The 12,363-nt window shown below is 43.1% G+C and overlaps 1 non-coding gene and 1 pseudogene across 1 annotated transcript; one reads left to right on the top strand and one right to left on the bottom strand.

Moving 5' to 3' along the window:
- LOC102002674 overlaps positions 1–12,363 on the top strand; it is a 43,851-nt pseudogene that overhangs the window by 4,009 nt on the left and 27,479 nt on the right.
- LOC113457580 lies at positions 10,594–10,712 on the bottom strand. The gene has a single exon (XR_003378132.1). It is a non-coding gene; the product is annotated as a 5S ribosomal RNA (ribosomal RNA).

Below are 12,363 nucleotides of genomic sequence, written 5' to 3'. Positions count from 1 at the left end.
TTACTTTCCTGGTTTCTGTAGTTACTATAGGCCATGTACTCACATCTGAAGATTTGAAGCTGGGAGCTTCCCATAAGAAGGTAACAGTGTCTGCATCCTTCCTCCGCAGATGTGAGAGACACAGCCTCCTCACGTTTGTTCTTGAAGTTACTGCATCATCGGGGCTCCCCTTACAGTAGCTGCTGTGCCTAATGGCCCTTCCCTTCTCCAGCAGTGGTTTGTCTTCAGTCAATGGTAACTCCATTGTGTGAAATCCAGGGCCCATTCAGCCTCCTCTGCCTGAAGTCAGCTGATCAGTACCACAAGCGCCATTCAGGAGGCCTTTGCTCCTAAGTCTCTGGCAATAACACCGGATGAGCATCATTCCTTAGTTCAGCCACAAATCGTAAAGTTCCCAGAGTTCTCTGCTTCCGATAGTGTTTGCTGTCACTCAGAACATCAACAACCAACACCACCTCTAAAGTAGAGTCATCTAGACCAAAACTCAGGCTTGTCACAAGTTGTTCTTATGCAATAATAATAATAAAAGGAAGGCGAGGAGGAACCACTGGAAGAAAGGCTGGAAGTCGAATGCAGGGTTTGTTTTTAACAAAGATGAAGCTGTTAGTCAGACTGACCAGAAACCTTGTACAACATCACACAGACACAGAAGCCATTGACAAAGAGAATTACATCTCAGAAACGCTGGCTTTTAGTTAAGAATATTCCCCACTGGTCTAAACTAGGAAATCACAACGAGGAACAGTTCCTACCTAGGCTTTCTCACTTGTCCCTCCAGCCACATTGTCGTTCCTCAGTACCCAGAACGCACTGCGGCCCAGCACACCCAACCAATCCATCCCTCCAGTCCATCCCTCCAGTCCGCAAAAGACTGGAGTCTTTCCCTCCAGTCTTTCTTCACCGAACAATCGCCGCAGCAACTAAGGACTTGGCATCGGCAAGCAGGATTCTCTTCCAGCCGGAGGAAGCATATACCAAGGAAGTAAGCCATTCTAATCTAAGTGAGATGAGCTGTGAAAGATTGGGGGCAGCAGAAAGCCATTTTGTTTTTAATGGTTTAATGTAATTACGAACAGCAAACCAGTCTTGACAGTTTCAGAAGGCTTCCTGAAGCAGCGCCCAAAGCTGATTCCTAAAACCTGCAGAAGACAGCCAGATAAAGCGTGGAGAGCATCCGGGATGAAGGGAGTGTTAAATCATGTCTGAACTGCGAGGAAAATCCCAGCTTACCATCCCCTCCCATTTCCCTCAGACTCTCCCCTTACGTCTTTGCCCACGTACCAATTCCTGTTCCAGATGGTGAGACAATACTGGTATCAACCAAGAAAAAAGAACCTCAAACTTTCCAAGCACAAGAAACTGCAATTTAAATAAAAATTGCTGGAAAGGTCTCCATTTCCCTTCCAATTTGAAGTTCTTCTGTAACGCCACATTAATATTCTCTACAAAACTAAAATATATGATGCTGAAAATATCCAAGCATTTCATGCATGAGGTACTGTGGTATTTAAAACTTTTCTCTGCAACGCCTTGAAGATTGATGAGGCTTTTAATCACGTATGGAAATGGAAGTGGCAAATGGGTTGTAGTGGAGTCTGGGTCGAGCCATCATCTGCTTCTGCTGTCCGCAGAGTTAAACGAGGACTCCTCCTGATTGATGGCTGAACTGCAAATTGCTTCACGAACCACTGGTCTTCCAAAAACGGCAATTATAGATGTGGAGGCTTGTTGTATTTTATTAAATGTTTAAACAACTATTAAAGTTATTCATGCCCCATGTAGAACAATAAAATAACACATTTGGTGTGTGTTAAAATTTTATCATAGAGCTTTAAGCCAATTTAAAGTAAGAGAAGATGAATATATGTATGTATATATATATATACATACCATGGGATGTATATTTTAAATGCATGGGTGCTGGATTCTAGTGGTAGTGGTAGAATATTTGCTTATCATGCCCAAGTTGCTGAATTCAGTCCCAGGTACCACCATCACCCCACACACAGTATAGAACAGGTGTAAAGAAAATGTTTACATACAAGGTGCTTAATGGGTCAACATAAAGAACTCTTCCTTTCCAAACCATACACGCAGAATTTGTGAAGATATACTAGATGATGAGACACTCTGAACATTTGCATCTGATAGGCAACGGTTCTAAGAAAACATGATTAGCAGTACGGCATGGAGCTCACTCAAGGACTGTCTACCCACAGCCCAACAAGAAGCCGCTCATTAATCAAGCAGAACAAAGGAAGACATTGTGTTCAGCGAAGAGGAGAGAAGACAAAAGGAAAATGAACATGAGCGTGTGTTAATTACAGCTTCCCGGATGAATAAAACGGAACGCCAAGTCAGATGATCTTACCAAGCTAGCTCCATCTTAAAATGAGAGTCTACACAACAACGCATAATCTCTCTAAAGACATCAGTCTGCCAAAAGCAACAGATGTTGTATCTCCACACAGACACAGTTCTCAGGAGCTGAACGTCTCCTGTCTTCTGGGGAACAGGGTGCTTAATGAGCGGGAAACTTAAAAGATGTCTCCAGAATTAAAGCGTCCATTTCACAAATCCTACGAGGGCAATAGCAGGGCTGGCTCCATCACTATGTACTTGTGAAGTTAGTCTGCTGTTGCCCTCACCTTCCTGTGAAAGCTCTGTGCGGTATCACCCATTCTCCTCAGACTGCAGTCAGCTCGTGCACCTACATTAAGAAAAACTGACTGTTTGGTTATACAGTTTTAGCCGCGGAAATTTAGAAAGCAACCAGCGCTCCTACATAAAGCCTGGCAACGGACACCTAAAACAAGTTCCAATTTGCTTTCACAGTGTAATCAGATGAACCAAATATGGCCAAGAAAGCATTTTAAAGGGCAGGCTGTACAATGCTTCACGCCGACTAGGATAATTGCTTTTTGTGGCTGTCTAGAGCGTTCCCGAGTGTTCAAAGCACAACATGAAGAGTTTCAATCAACTTTCACCAAATGTTGCGTCAGTGAGATAATGTCTTCCCTCAACCCACCACCCTGCTTACCAGTTCTACACTGATGCCATCTTGCTCACCAAAGCACCTGGCAGCTATGCGGATGTGTTTGGAACTAGGCTGTGACACTGTGACAAATATACGTGTGTGCTTGCTACCACTCTAAGTAAATCAGACAGTTTTTTTTCTTACCAATGAAGAGTCTTCACAGCTTTCCAACTGGATTCAGCTGCCAACACTCTCGCTCCCCGCCTTCCACATGCACGGGAAGGATGCACTTCTCTGGCCTCCTGTACTTCCACATAGATGTACTTCCACATAGATGGAAGCATCCATGCCTACTATAGACAATGGCTGTCATGGCCAGTGTGAGCTACCACTGAAGCTGTCTAGGGAGTTCAGGTTGACCAGGCTGAGATGTGTGTGTAGCCCCCTACTGGCCTCTTTTGGAAATGCATTATGATTAAGAAGTAAATGTAAACCAAGTTCAAGATACTAGGGCTTTTTTATTTTTTTTTATCTTGGTGTGGCTTTTTATCTTGGTATTTTTTTATCTTGGTATTGGAAAGGCTAATGTAAGAATTAAAGAAGCCTAAAGCATGAGGAAAGGCATGCCTATGTGCCCGTGACAGGTGAGGACACATTTAAAGTGCAAAACAGGGAGGCAGAATTCTATCAGCAAATCACATATATTTAAATAGGAATTGGTCACCATTTTCATCTAATTCAAAAAATATGGCATTTAGACTCCAAATACTCTCTTTTTCTCTTAAACAGTTACCATAATAACCCAAACCATAATTAATCACTTAATTTAGGGCTCTAATCACATGTGTCAGGATATCTTGACATAAATTTACCTTTAGATTTAGTGTCTACACATTAATTTACAGGCTACAATTTAATATGCTTTCGAAGAATTAACAGAAATGTCTACAGTTCTTCTTAAAATAACATGATGTTTTGAAACAACCCAGATGAAGGTTATCTATTCATTTTTTCAGGAAATAGCTTCAGCAAACACTAGAGGAAAAAAAGGCTATCCGTGACTAAATACAACCCCATGAAAGTATATACTAACTATTTAGTCAAAACTTTTGTACCCACAGATTAAAAGTAAGTGTTGGAAAAATAATATTTAGCACTGTCACCTTTCCGCTATTAGGGACATGTCAAACCAAAAGTTGTCTCCGCTGAAAAAGCACATACAATTTACTACCCGGCTCAAACTGAGGGGTGCTTTTCCTACTTCGTGTGTTGTTCCTGTGGTCAAAGATGTTTCTAGCCAGTGTCTCTGTTGATGTAATCCTTCGTGTCTTGTTTGTATTTCTTTCTCAGTTTCATCTGTTAAACTTCATCACCACAGATGTTCACTTCATTTCTACCATCTGACATCTGCTCCCATGGTTCAGTTGTTTTATACGGTTTCTTGGGGTTTCCACACTAAGTTCAGCCATCCTAGTAACCCTTGGCCATCTTAACGCCCTTCTTCGATAACTACGTACTTGAAGAACTATAGCGTATTTGTGTTCACACAAACGTTGAGAAGTCAGACAAGAAAAATGGTGATGCTACTAAATTTACTCATGGACAGAAAAGCTTAGAAAGCTACTCTACTCTAAATGAATGGAAATCTTGGGCGTGTATCCACGCCATATGAAGAGCCTACCTGGGTCAGGAACTTCTTGGGCCAGTTCATCCTGTTTTCCCACATAGTCACTAGATGAAGTATTTTTAAATGCATACTCTACCTATTAACTACGGGTATGTCAGTGATTCCATCTGACCAAGCAGCCAGTACAGAAGATTCTTTTATCTATTCCTGAATCCCTGACAACGGATACAAGTTTGACAGATGCTTTAAATAGATTGACATGTTTTAATATATTTGATTGGGGAAGGGGTTCAAGATAGGGTTTCTCTGTGGCTTTGGAGCCTGTCCTGGAACTCGCTCTGTAGACCAGGCTGGCCTCGAACTCACAGAGATCTATCTGTCTCTGCCTCCTGAGTCTACTCAAGAATAGACTCAGGAATTAAAGGCATGCACCACCACAGCCCAGCAATAGATTTGATTTAACTTAACCAAAAGATTTTAATTTGAATGACTAGGAATTGTCCCCATGACCTTTGCACTCAAGCTTATTCTTTCCAGATTTTGTATGCCCACTCCACAATGAAGTACTCTCCCCACTTCTAATCACACTATTCTGTGTATCTAGACTAGACAGCTTTCAAATTGCCTTGCAATTTGGCTCTACCCCAAAAGAAGAGGGCAGGCAACACCTCAGGATTATACACACTCTGATGGAAAATGCACCTGCCCCCACAGGGGACACCTCCTCCTAAGTAGGCTTTCTAAGCAAACGTTCATTCAAAAGTCAAGCCACAAAAACTGTATCAACAACTTCACATTATGGAATGAGCCTTGTCTGAGCAAACCACACAATATGGTGGCTAAGAATCACACACTCAGTTACTTCTCTATCTTCTCTGAAATTTTCAAGGACTGGTAGAAGTTTTTAATTTTCCCTGTTGGAATACAGAAAAGACCTGGAGAAGTTTTAGGGCAATAAAATTATTCTCTGAGGTTCTATAATGACTGCTACATGTCATTGAACGTTTGCCAAAAATCCACAGAACGTCCATCAAGAGTGAGCCATTATGTATACTAGGGTGATCATGGCCTGCCAAATGTAGATTCATTAACTGCCACAAATGAACCACTCTGCTGGGAGACCCTGATAAACTAGGAAGTTGCTGGTGTGGAGTGGGAGGGAAGTTATGTTGGAAATCTCTCTGATTTCTCCTCAACTTTATTGTGAACCGTAGCACAATTAATAAACATCCAGAGACAGAAATTGGGATTCAACCTGGAGGTCAGAAAAGCAAAGCAACCAGCCACTGGCTCTCACCTCTACCTCAGTCTGAAACGGTGATCCTGCCTCCAGGAATCTCAGAAGGAGACTGTCCGAGAGCTGTCTCCTCCCATCTTATATTCCTCTCTAATGCTGGGATTAAAGGCGTGCACCACTACTGCCCAGTTTCTATAGCAAACTAGGTGGCTACTGGGATTAAAGGGGTGGGTCTGCTCTGTAAGGCTGACCAGTGCAGCTGTTTTACTCTCTGATCTTCAGGCAGGCTTTACTAACTGAAACACAAATGAAATATCACTACAGTGAACCTTTGGCTACTTCAGAACTCTCTGCATCCCACATGCTGCTTGACTCTTTACTATAATAAGCTAAGCCTGGCATCTCCAGGCAGTAGTTGCTACAGGATCAAAGACGGACATGGGATAAGCAATGAGGGTCAAATCCATAGTTATGACTTCCTCCGTGTGTGAGTATGGGCGAGCATATGGCCGTGTGTACAGATGAGTGTGCATGAATGTGCATACGTGGGGGTGGACATGTGAGTATGTGTGTGTATATATATGGATGTTCAAATGCAGCTGGGGTGCCTGTGTGTGTGTGAATGTGTATGTAGGAGTGTAAATCTGTATATGAATGCATTTGTATGTGCACATGTGAGTGTGTGTACATGTGAAAATGCATGTAAGTGTGGCATAGGCATGTGAGAATGTATGTGCAAAGGTACGTGCATATGACAGTATATGTGCGTGTGAGTGTGTACATATTGATGTTTGTGTGTATAAGAGGCATTGGCTCAGCCTTTGGTTGGAGTCTATTTACCTCGTGCCTATTGAGGTGACTGCCTTCTTTACTAACAGCAAGGCAGTCCTGATGAGGACCTGCACTCTGGGTATTAGAGACACATCAGTGAACAAAACAGACATTATTTGACCCCATCAACTCCAATTGGGGGAGATAAAAATCAAGCTTTAAAAAAAAAAACTCTAGATAGAAACTGATGATTTATTCATAAAGTATAAAACATATTTAAAACAACCAATAGAAAGTATATGTTCATAAAGGTCTAAGTAAAAACAAAATAGAACATAAACAGGTCACAGAAGGCAAGTGAGTCGGGGACTCTTGCATGGAGAATGTACATTTTAAACCAAGACAGAAACACAGAGAAACAGACATTCAGGGAACAAGGAAGAATATTTCAGTACTAAGTTGCTAAAATAAGAAAGCTTTGTCTTAGGAGACCTAAATCAGAAGGTATAACTGGAGCATCGGGAGCCAAAGAGGAAGACGAAGTAGCTCGCTTTCGGAGAGGAGCCTGGCTTTCCTGCAAAGCCAATGCAAAGTAGCCATTGGTGCTTTTAAGAGGGAATGAGACATGGCGGGCACCCAGTAACTAACAGGGAGCCGAGTGGCCATCTCCTTAAGAGCTCTCCTAAGAGCGGAAGGAGAGCACTTCACACTGAACTGCAAGTAGTAAACTACAATTGGAAGTGGAATGTGCAAAACTCAGTAAGTGCAAGCAGAGGCGTGGAGCTAGTGGCTGAGAACTCAGACTGCCGGGGAAAATTGCCTCCGAGGCAGAGGCACTTCCCAATATGCAAAACAGTGACACTCTGAGGGTTGTGCATAGTCAGCGTCGTTTTATGCTTGGGCTGAGGCTGTGCAAACCCTTTTTAGGGAAAGTATTCCCATGTGAGAGAGAGCACAAGGCGGTACCACTCGTTCCCACGTGAGAGAGAACCCAAGGGGTACTATTTCTTCTGTTATCAACGGCGCCATGCTACAAGGGCTGAGTAAAAGCCCTGATGACCCTACTCAGACGCCTATTTCAGCCCCTTCTCGGCACTCCGTCACAAGATTTCAAATATAAGAGTAAGATTCCGAAGCTAAATCTGTCTTTCCAATGGCTTTCCCGGGTGCATTCTAAAATCTCATTAAGAGACACAATTAAAGAACTAATGAGAAATAACAACTCCTTGTCCCCGGATGTCCACCGGGGCCCTATCCTCCATACAAACTCACAATAAAGTTAAAGCAAAGTGAGTCCCAACACGAGAGAGTTGATGGAACTTTGCATTCCAACCAGGGGATCCATTTCCCATTCGGCTGACCAACCCTACAGCTGCCCAGGCCCAGAACCAGGGTTAGGACTTGACCTCCCCAACATCCATCCCATCGATGATCTGATGGAGTACGAGAAGGGACCTGACCCACAGACCCAGAGCAGCAAGATCTCCACAGCACAGGATGTTCAGAAAGAGTCCTAGCGGGGGCCCAGCATCCGACGAAGAGTGGAGGCCAGGGACCTCCAACTGGACCAATGACTCTGCAATGAACACTTGCAAGTACAGATGTATGGACCAAGCATACGGTGTGACTTGTTGGGTCATACTGAAGCTTCCATGATGAGATTTTTAATTCTTTCTTTTTTTTTAATTTTCTCTTTTTTTCTTCATTTTTTTTCTCATGAATTTTGTTTTATTAGGAGGAGTGCAGGAGCAAAGGGTGGATGTGAAGGGGCAGGGAATAAATGGGATCAAGATACAAGATTGGACTTCCCACAGGTCAGGGAACCCTGATGGCTCTTCAAGCTGATGAGGGAGAGGGACTTGATCGGGGGAGGGGGAGGGAAATGGGAGGCGGTGGCGGGGAGGAGGCAGAAATCCTCAATAAATAAATAAATTTAAAAAATAAAAAAATAAAAAAAGAAGTGATAAAAAAAGATACAAGATGTAAAAAACAAACACGTACAATAAGTAAATTTTATTAATAAAGATTTTTTTATAAATTTATTTATTTATTACAGATTTCTGTCTCTTCCCCGCCACCCAATTCCCTCTCCCTCCCCCAATCAAGTCCCTTCCCTCATCAGCCCAAAGCAAGGCATCCAGTGGTGTGACAATTCTCAGGGTAAACATATCCACAGATAAAGTTCCTAGGATGCTAACTGCTAAGGGTATCACAGCAATGATTTCTACTGAAGTATTGTTAGTGAGATCCTATGTTTCTACATCTTCTTTATCATAACCAGTATGGTATCCTCAGCCACCCATCTGAATTTCCCACCTTTACTTAGACCCCCCCTACCTTGTTTTCCCTCCACCCTTGTTTTCCACTTATCCCTCCACCTGCTGGCCTTGGGACCTGGCAGAACTCACAGTCACAGGGACTCGGAATCCTCAGAAAGATACGGTTCACCCAGGCTTTCTTGATTAATCCCCACGTTATCACCACAGTGCAGGCGAAGGCAGGCCACTCTGCACCCTGACACCATCACCGTGACGCTGTTCATAAGAAAAGTCTTGGGAGGTAACGATTGCGACCACAGAGCGCTCTTCGGGCTAAGTTCTCTCCTTCCTTTGTGGACTAGGCTATTTTACATCGCTTGGAAGAAAGCTAACAGAAAGCTCAGAGCAACGCGGTGCCTGTCAGTTTGGTGCATTGCAATCTTCAATTCTGTGGACACTGATTAAGTCTGCATCCATTTATGCGTTTATTTCAGCATTCCTAATGAGGAGATGAGCGGGTGGCCTTTTTGAGTTTTCTTTTGAACTGATGATTCTAACAAGATCTCTCCACCGTGGATGAGTTGCTGTTTTGCTTAGGTTCATTTTGCAATCTAGGAAGCTCATGTTTCAGGTTCATCTGCCACTCCAGGAATCTCCTGGGCCACTTTGTGAGGTGAGGGTCATCCCATCTCTGCTCCAGGAAATCCAGTAAAATGAAGCTCAGTGTTTCACCTGAGCCATTTGTGTCTTGCCCAAGTAAACATGTAGAGATGTAACTCCAATCTATTTCTAAAATCCTCTGCTTCGGTCCTTCAGTGTTATCTCTTCTGTGACAGCTCTTCAGAAAAGGACAAATTTATTTTCTCTGTGACAACAGTCAATGACACTTCCCAATAGAACAGTAGCTAGGTGCTGAGTATGCAGAATGTGGCTATCAGAATTGAAGCATGGGGTCTATACACACAATCTAGAATGCTTTCATAACCGCAGAGGGTGCAAAATACCACATTCCTGCTTTAGTGTTTACAAAAATGAATGCTTTGCATATATTAAACTGAATAAATTACATTATTAAAGTTCATCTGGCTTTTTTGTTTTACTTTGCTCAATATGATGAGTAGATATTTAAATCACAAACAACTGTCAGGTTGTGTCGGTTACACAGTCTTATTCTAGAACCCCGATTCCTCCCTAGAGTCTCCCCTTACTTATTCTGACCACATCTCTCCAGGTCCTCTAGCCATTGTCAAGCCATCTGGCTTTCCACTCCTTCCGAGGGCTGGCTCATTCACATGGCATATGTCAGCTTCCTGAAATTTTGGGTAAAGCTTGTAGTCAGGATGAAACCTATCAAAACAGATGGGAGTTGATTATCCCTTGATTGAGGAATTATACTTCCATCAGCAGAAATCATACTACAGTTAGATGGCGTTTTTCATAGAACTTGTGGTCAAACACCATCTTTCCCAGCTGGTACCTAAATTAATTTTGTGTCCAGTATGCATGCACACATGTGTTTTCTTATAATTCAGGATTTGTTCTTTTTTTTTTTTTTTTTTTTTTTTTTTGGTTTTTCGAGACAGGGTTTCTCTGCAGCTTTGGAGCCTGTCCTGGAACTAGCTCTGTAGACCAGGCTGGTCTCGAACTCACAGAGATCCGCCTGCCTCTGCCTCCCGAGTGCTGGGATTAAAGGCGTGCGCCACCACCGCCCGGCTTTTAATAAAGCCTACAGCACCCAGTATTCCCAGGCGGTCTCCCATCCAAGTACTAACCAGGCCCGACCCTGCTTAGCTTCCGAGATCAGACGAGATCGGGCGCGTTCAGGGTGGTATAGCCGTAGACAGGATTTGTTCTTTTTGTTAATTTTTATTATGTTTATTTATTTGGGGTGGGAGAAAGTGTGCATTTCACAGTACCCACGTGGAAGTTAGAGGACAAATCGCCAGGGATCCCTTCTCCCTTTCTACCATGTGGGTCCCTGGGGATTGAACTCGGGTTCTTAGACTTGGCAGCAGGCACATTCACCCACTGAGCCCAATTTGTTCTTCTCACTGACAAAAAAAAAAAAGTCTTCTGTTATCTACAAATGAAAACACACACATATACCTTCTATTCCAGATTTTATCCGCATTACAGATGACTGTTTGCCAGGCCATGAACTGCACCAGGGTTGTGTGCAGGCCTCGCAGGAATACTAACAAGAATGTGGACTCCTATATGATATTCTTTTCTGCAAGAATTGATTGAAACAGCTCCTCAGTGCCTATCCAGCGGAGCAGGAAGTTTTAAGGGTAGAGCTGAGGAAGTGGCCGTGCATTCTGTGTAGCAATCTCGGGCGCAAAATGACACCAGGCAGGCTCTAGGGAGCCAGAATTCTGTGAAAATCTGGACTCACAAGGCAATGTTAGCTTTTATTGACCCCTCTTCTAAGTGTTCAGAAACTCTTTAATAATCAGTTTGAGAGTCTAGATCTACATCAAGCCAATAGTTTAAGTTTCTAAAATCCAAAATTTTCCATTTTTGAAATTTGAAATAATTGCCCATTTCTAGACATTTTCTTAAAACTGTCTGGAGTCATGTAAGGGCTAGGAAGGCATCCACTCTGGAACTATTTAGAAACATTGGGGTACATTGTTTAATCTGTGTCTTGTCAATAAAATAAGAGTCATGAAATACTTTCTTGATCATTTGCAAAAGCAAGCAGAACTTGAAACTGCTTAGAGCAAGGCTTTCTGGGTATAAGACCCCTTAAAGAAAATGTAAGCAAATTAAGTGTATGTGTCTGGCACTTTCTGTGGGGTTAAACTATTTCATCCTTTTCGGGGCCAGGATGATGGCTCAGTTAGTAAAGTGTTTGCCATGCAACCTCAAGAACTGAGTTCAGATTCCCAGCACCCGCATAGAAAGCCTGATGCTATGGCATCTTCCAATAATTTCACTGATGGGGGAGCAGAGACATGAAGGTCCTTGGGATTTACTGGTTGCCTTAGTCACTAGTCTATTGCTGTAAAGAGACACCATGAGCAAGGCAACTCATAAAAGGAAAGCGTTTAACTGGGGCTTGGTTTACAGTTTCAGAGGGTCAGTCGATGACCATCATGGCAGGGAGAAGGCTGGCACACAGGCAGGTGCTGGCTAAGTAGCTGACAGCAATGTCATGATCCATAGTCAGAGAGCGACAGACGGAGCCTGGCCTGTGCTTTTCAAATATTAAAGCCCACCCCCAGTGACACACTTCCTCCAACAAAGCCACACCTCTTAATCCTTCTCATCCTTTCAAATAGGGCTATTCCCTGGTAACTAAACATTCAAATATATTGTATTAGCCTATGGTGGCCATTCTTATTCAAAACACCACACTGGCCAAGGCAGCCCAGCCAACTCCAGGTGACCCTATCTCATAAAGAAATAAAGAAGCAGAGAATGATAAAGATATCTAGGCAGCCAGCCACCATCACTCCATCAGGCAGGGGACCGTTCTTGGTACCCTGAC

The sequence above is a fragment of the Microtus ochrogaster genome, linkage group LG2 (genome assembly GCF_000317375.1).
Source record: "Microtus ochrogaster isolate Prairie Vole_2 linkage group LG2, MicOch1.0, whole genome shotgun sequence".
Taxonomy (NCBI): Eukaryota; Metazoa; Chordata; class Mammalia; order Rodentia; family Cricetidae; genus Microtus; species Microtus ochrogaster.
Note: the sequence above shows the minus strand (reverse complement) of the source record. Positions and strands in the feature narration are given on the sequence as shown.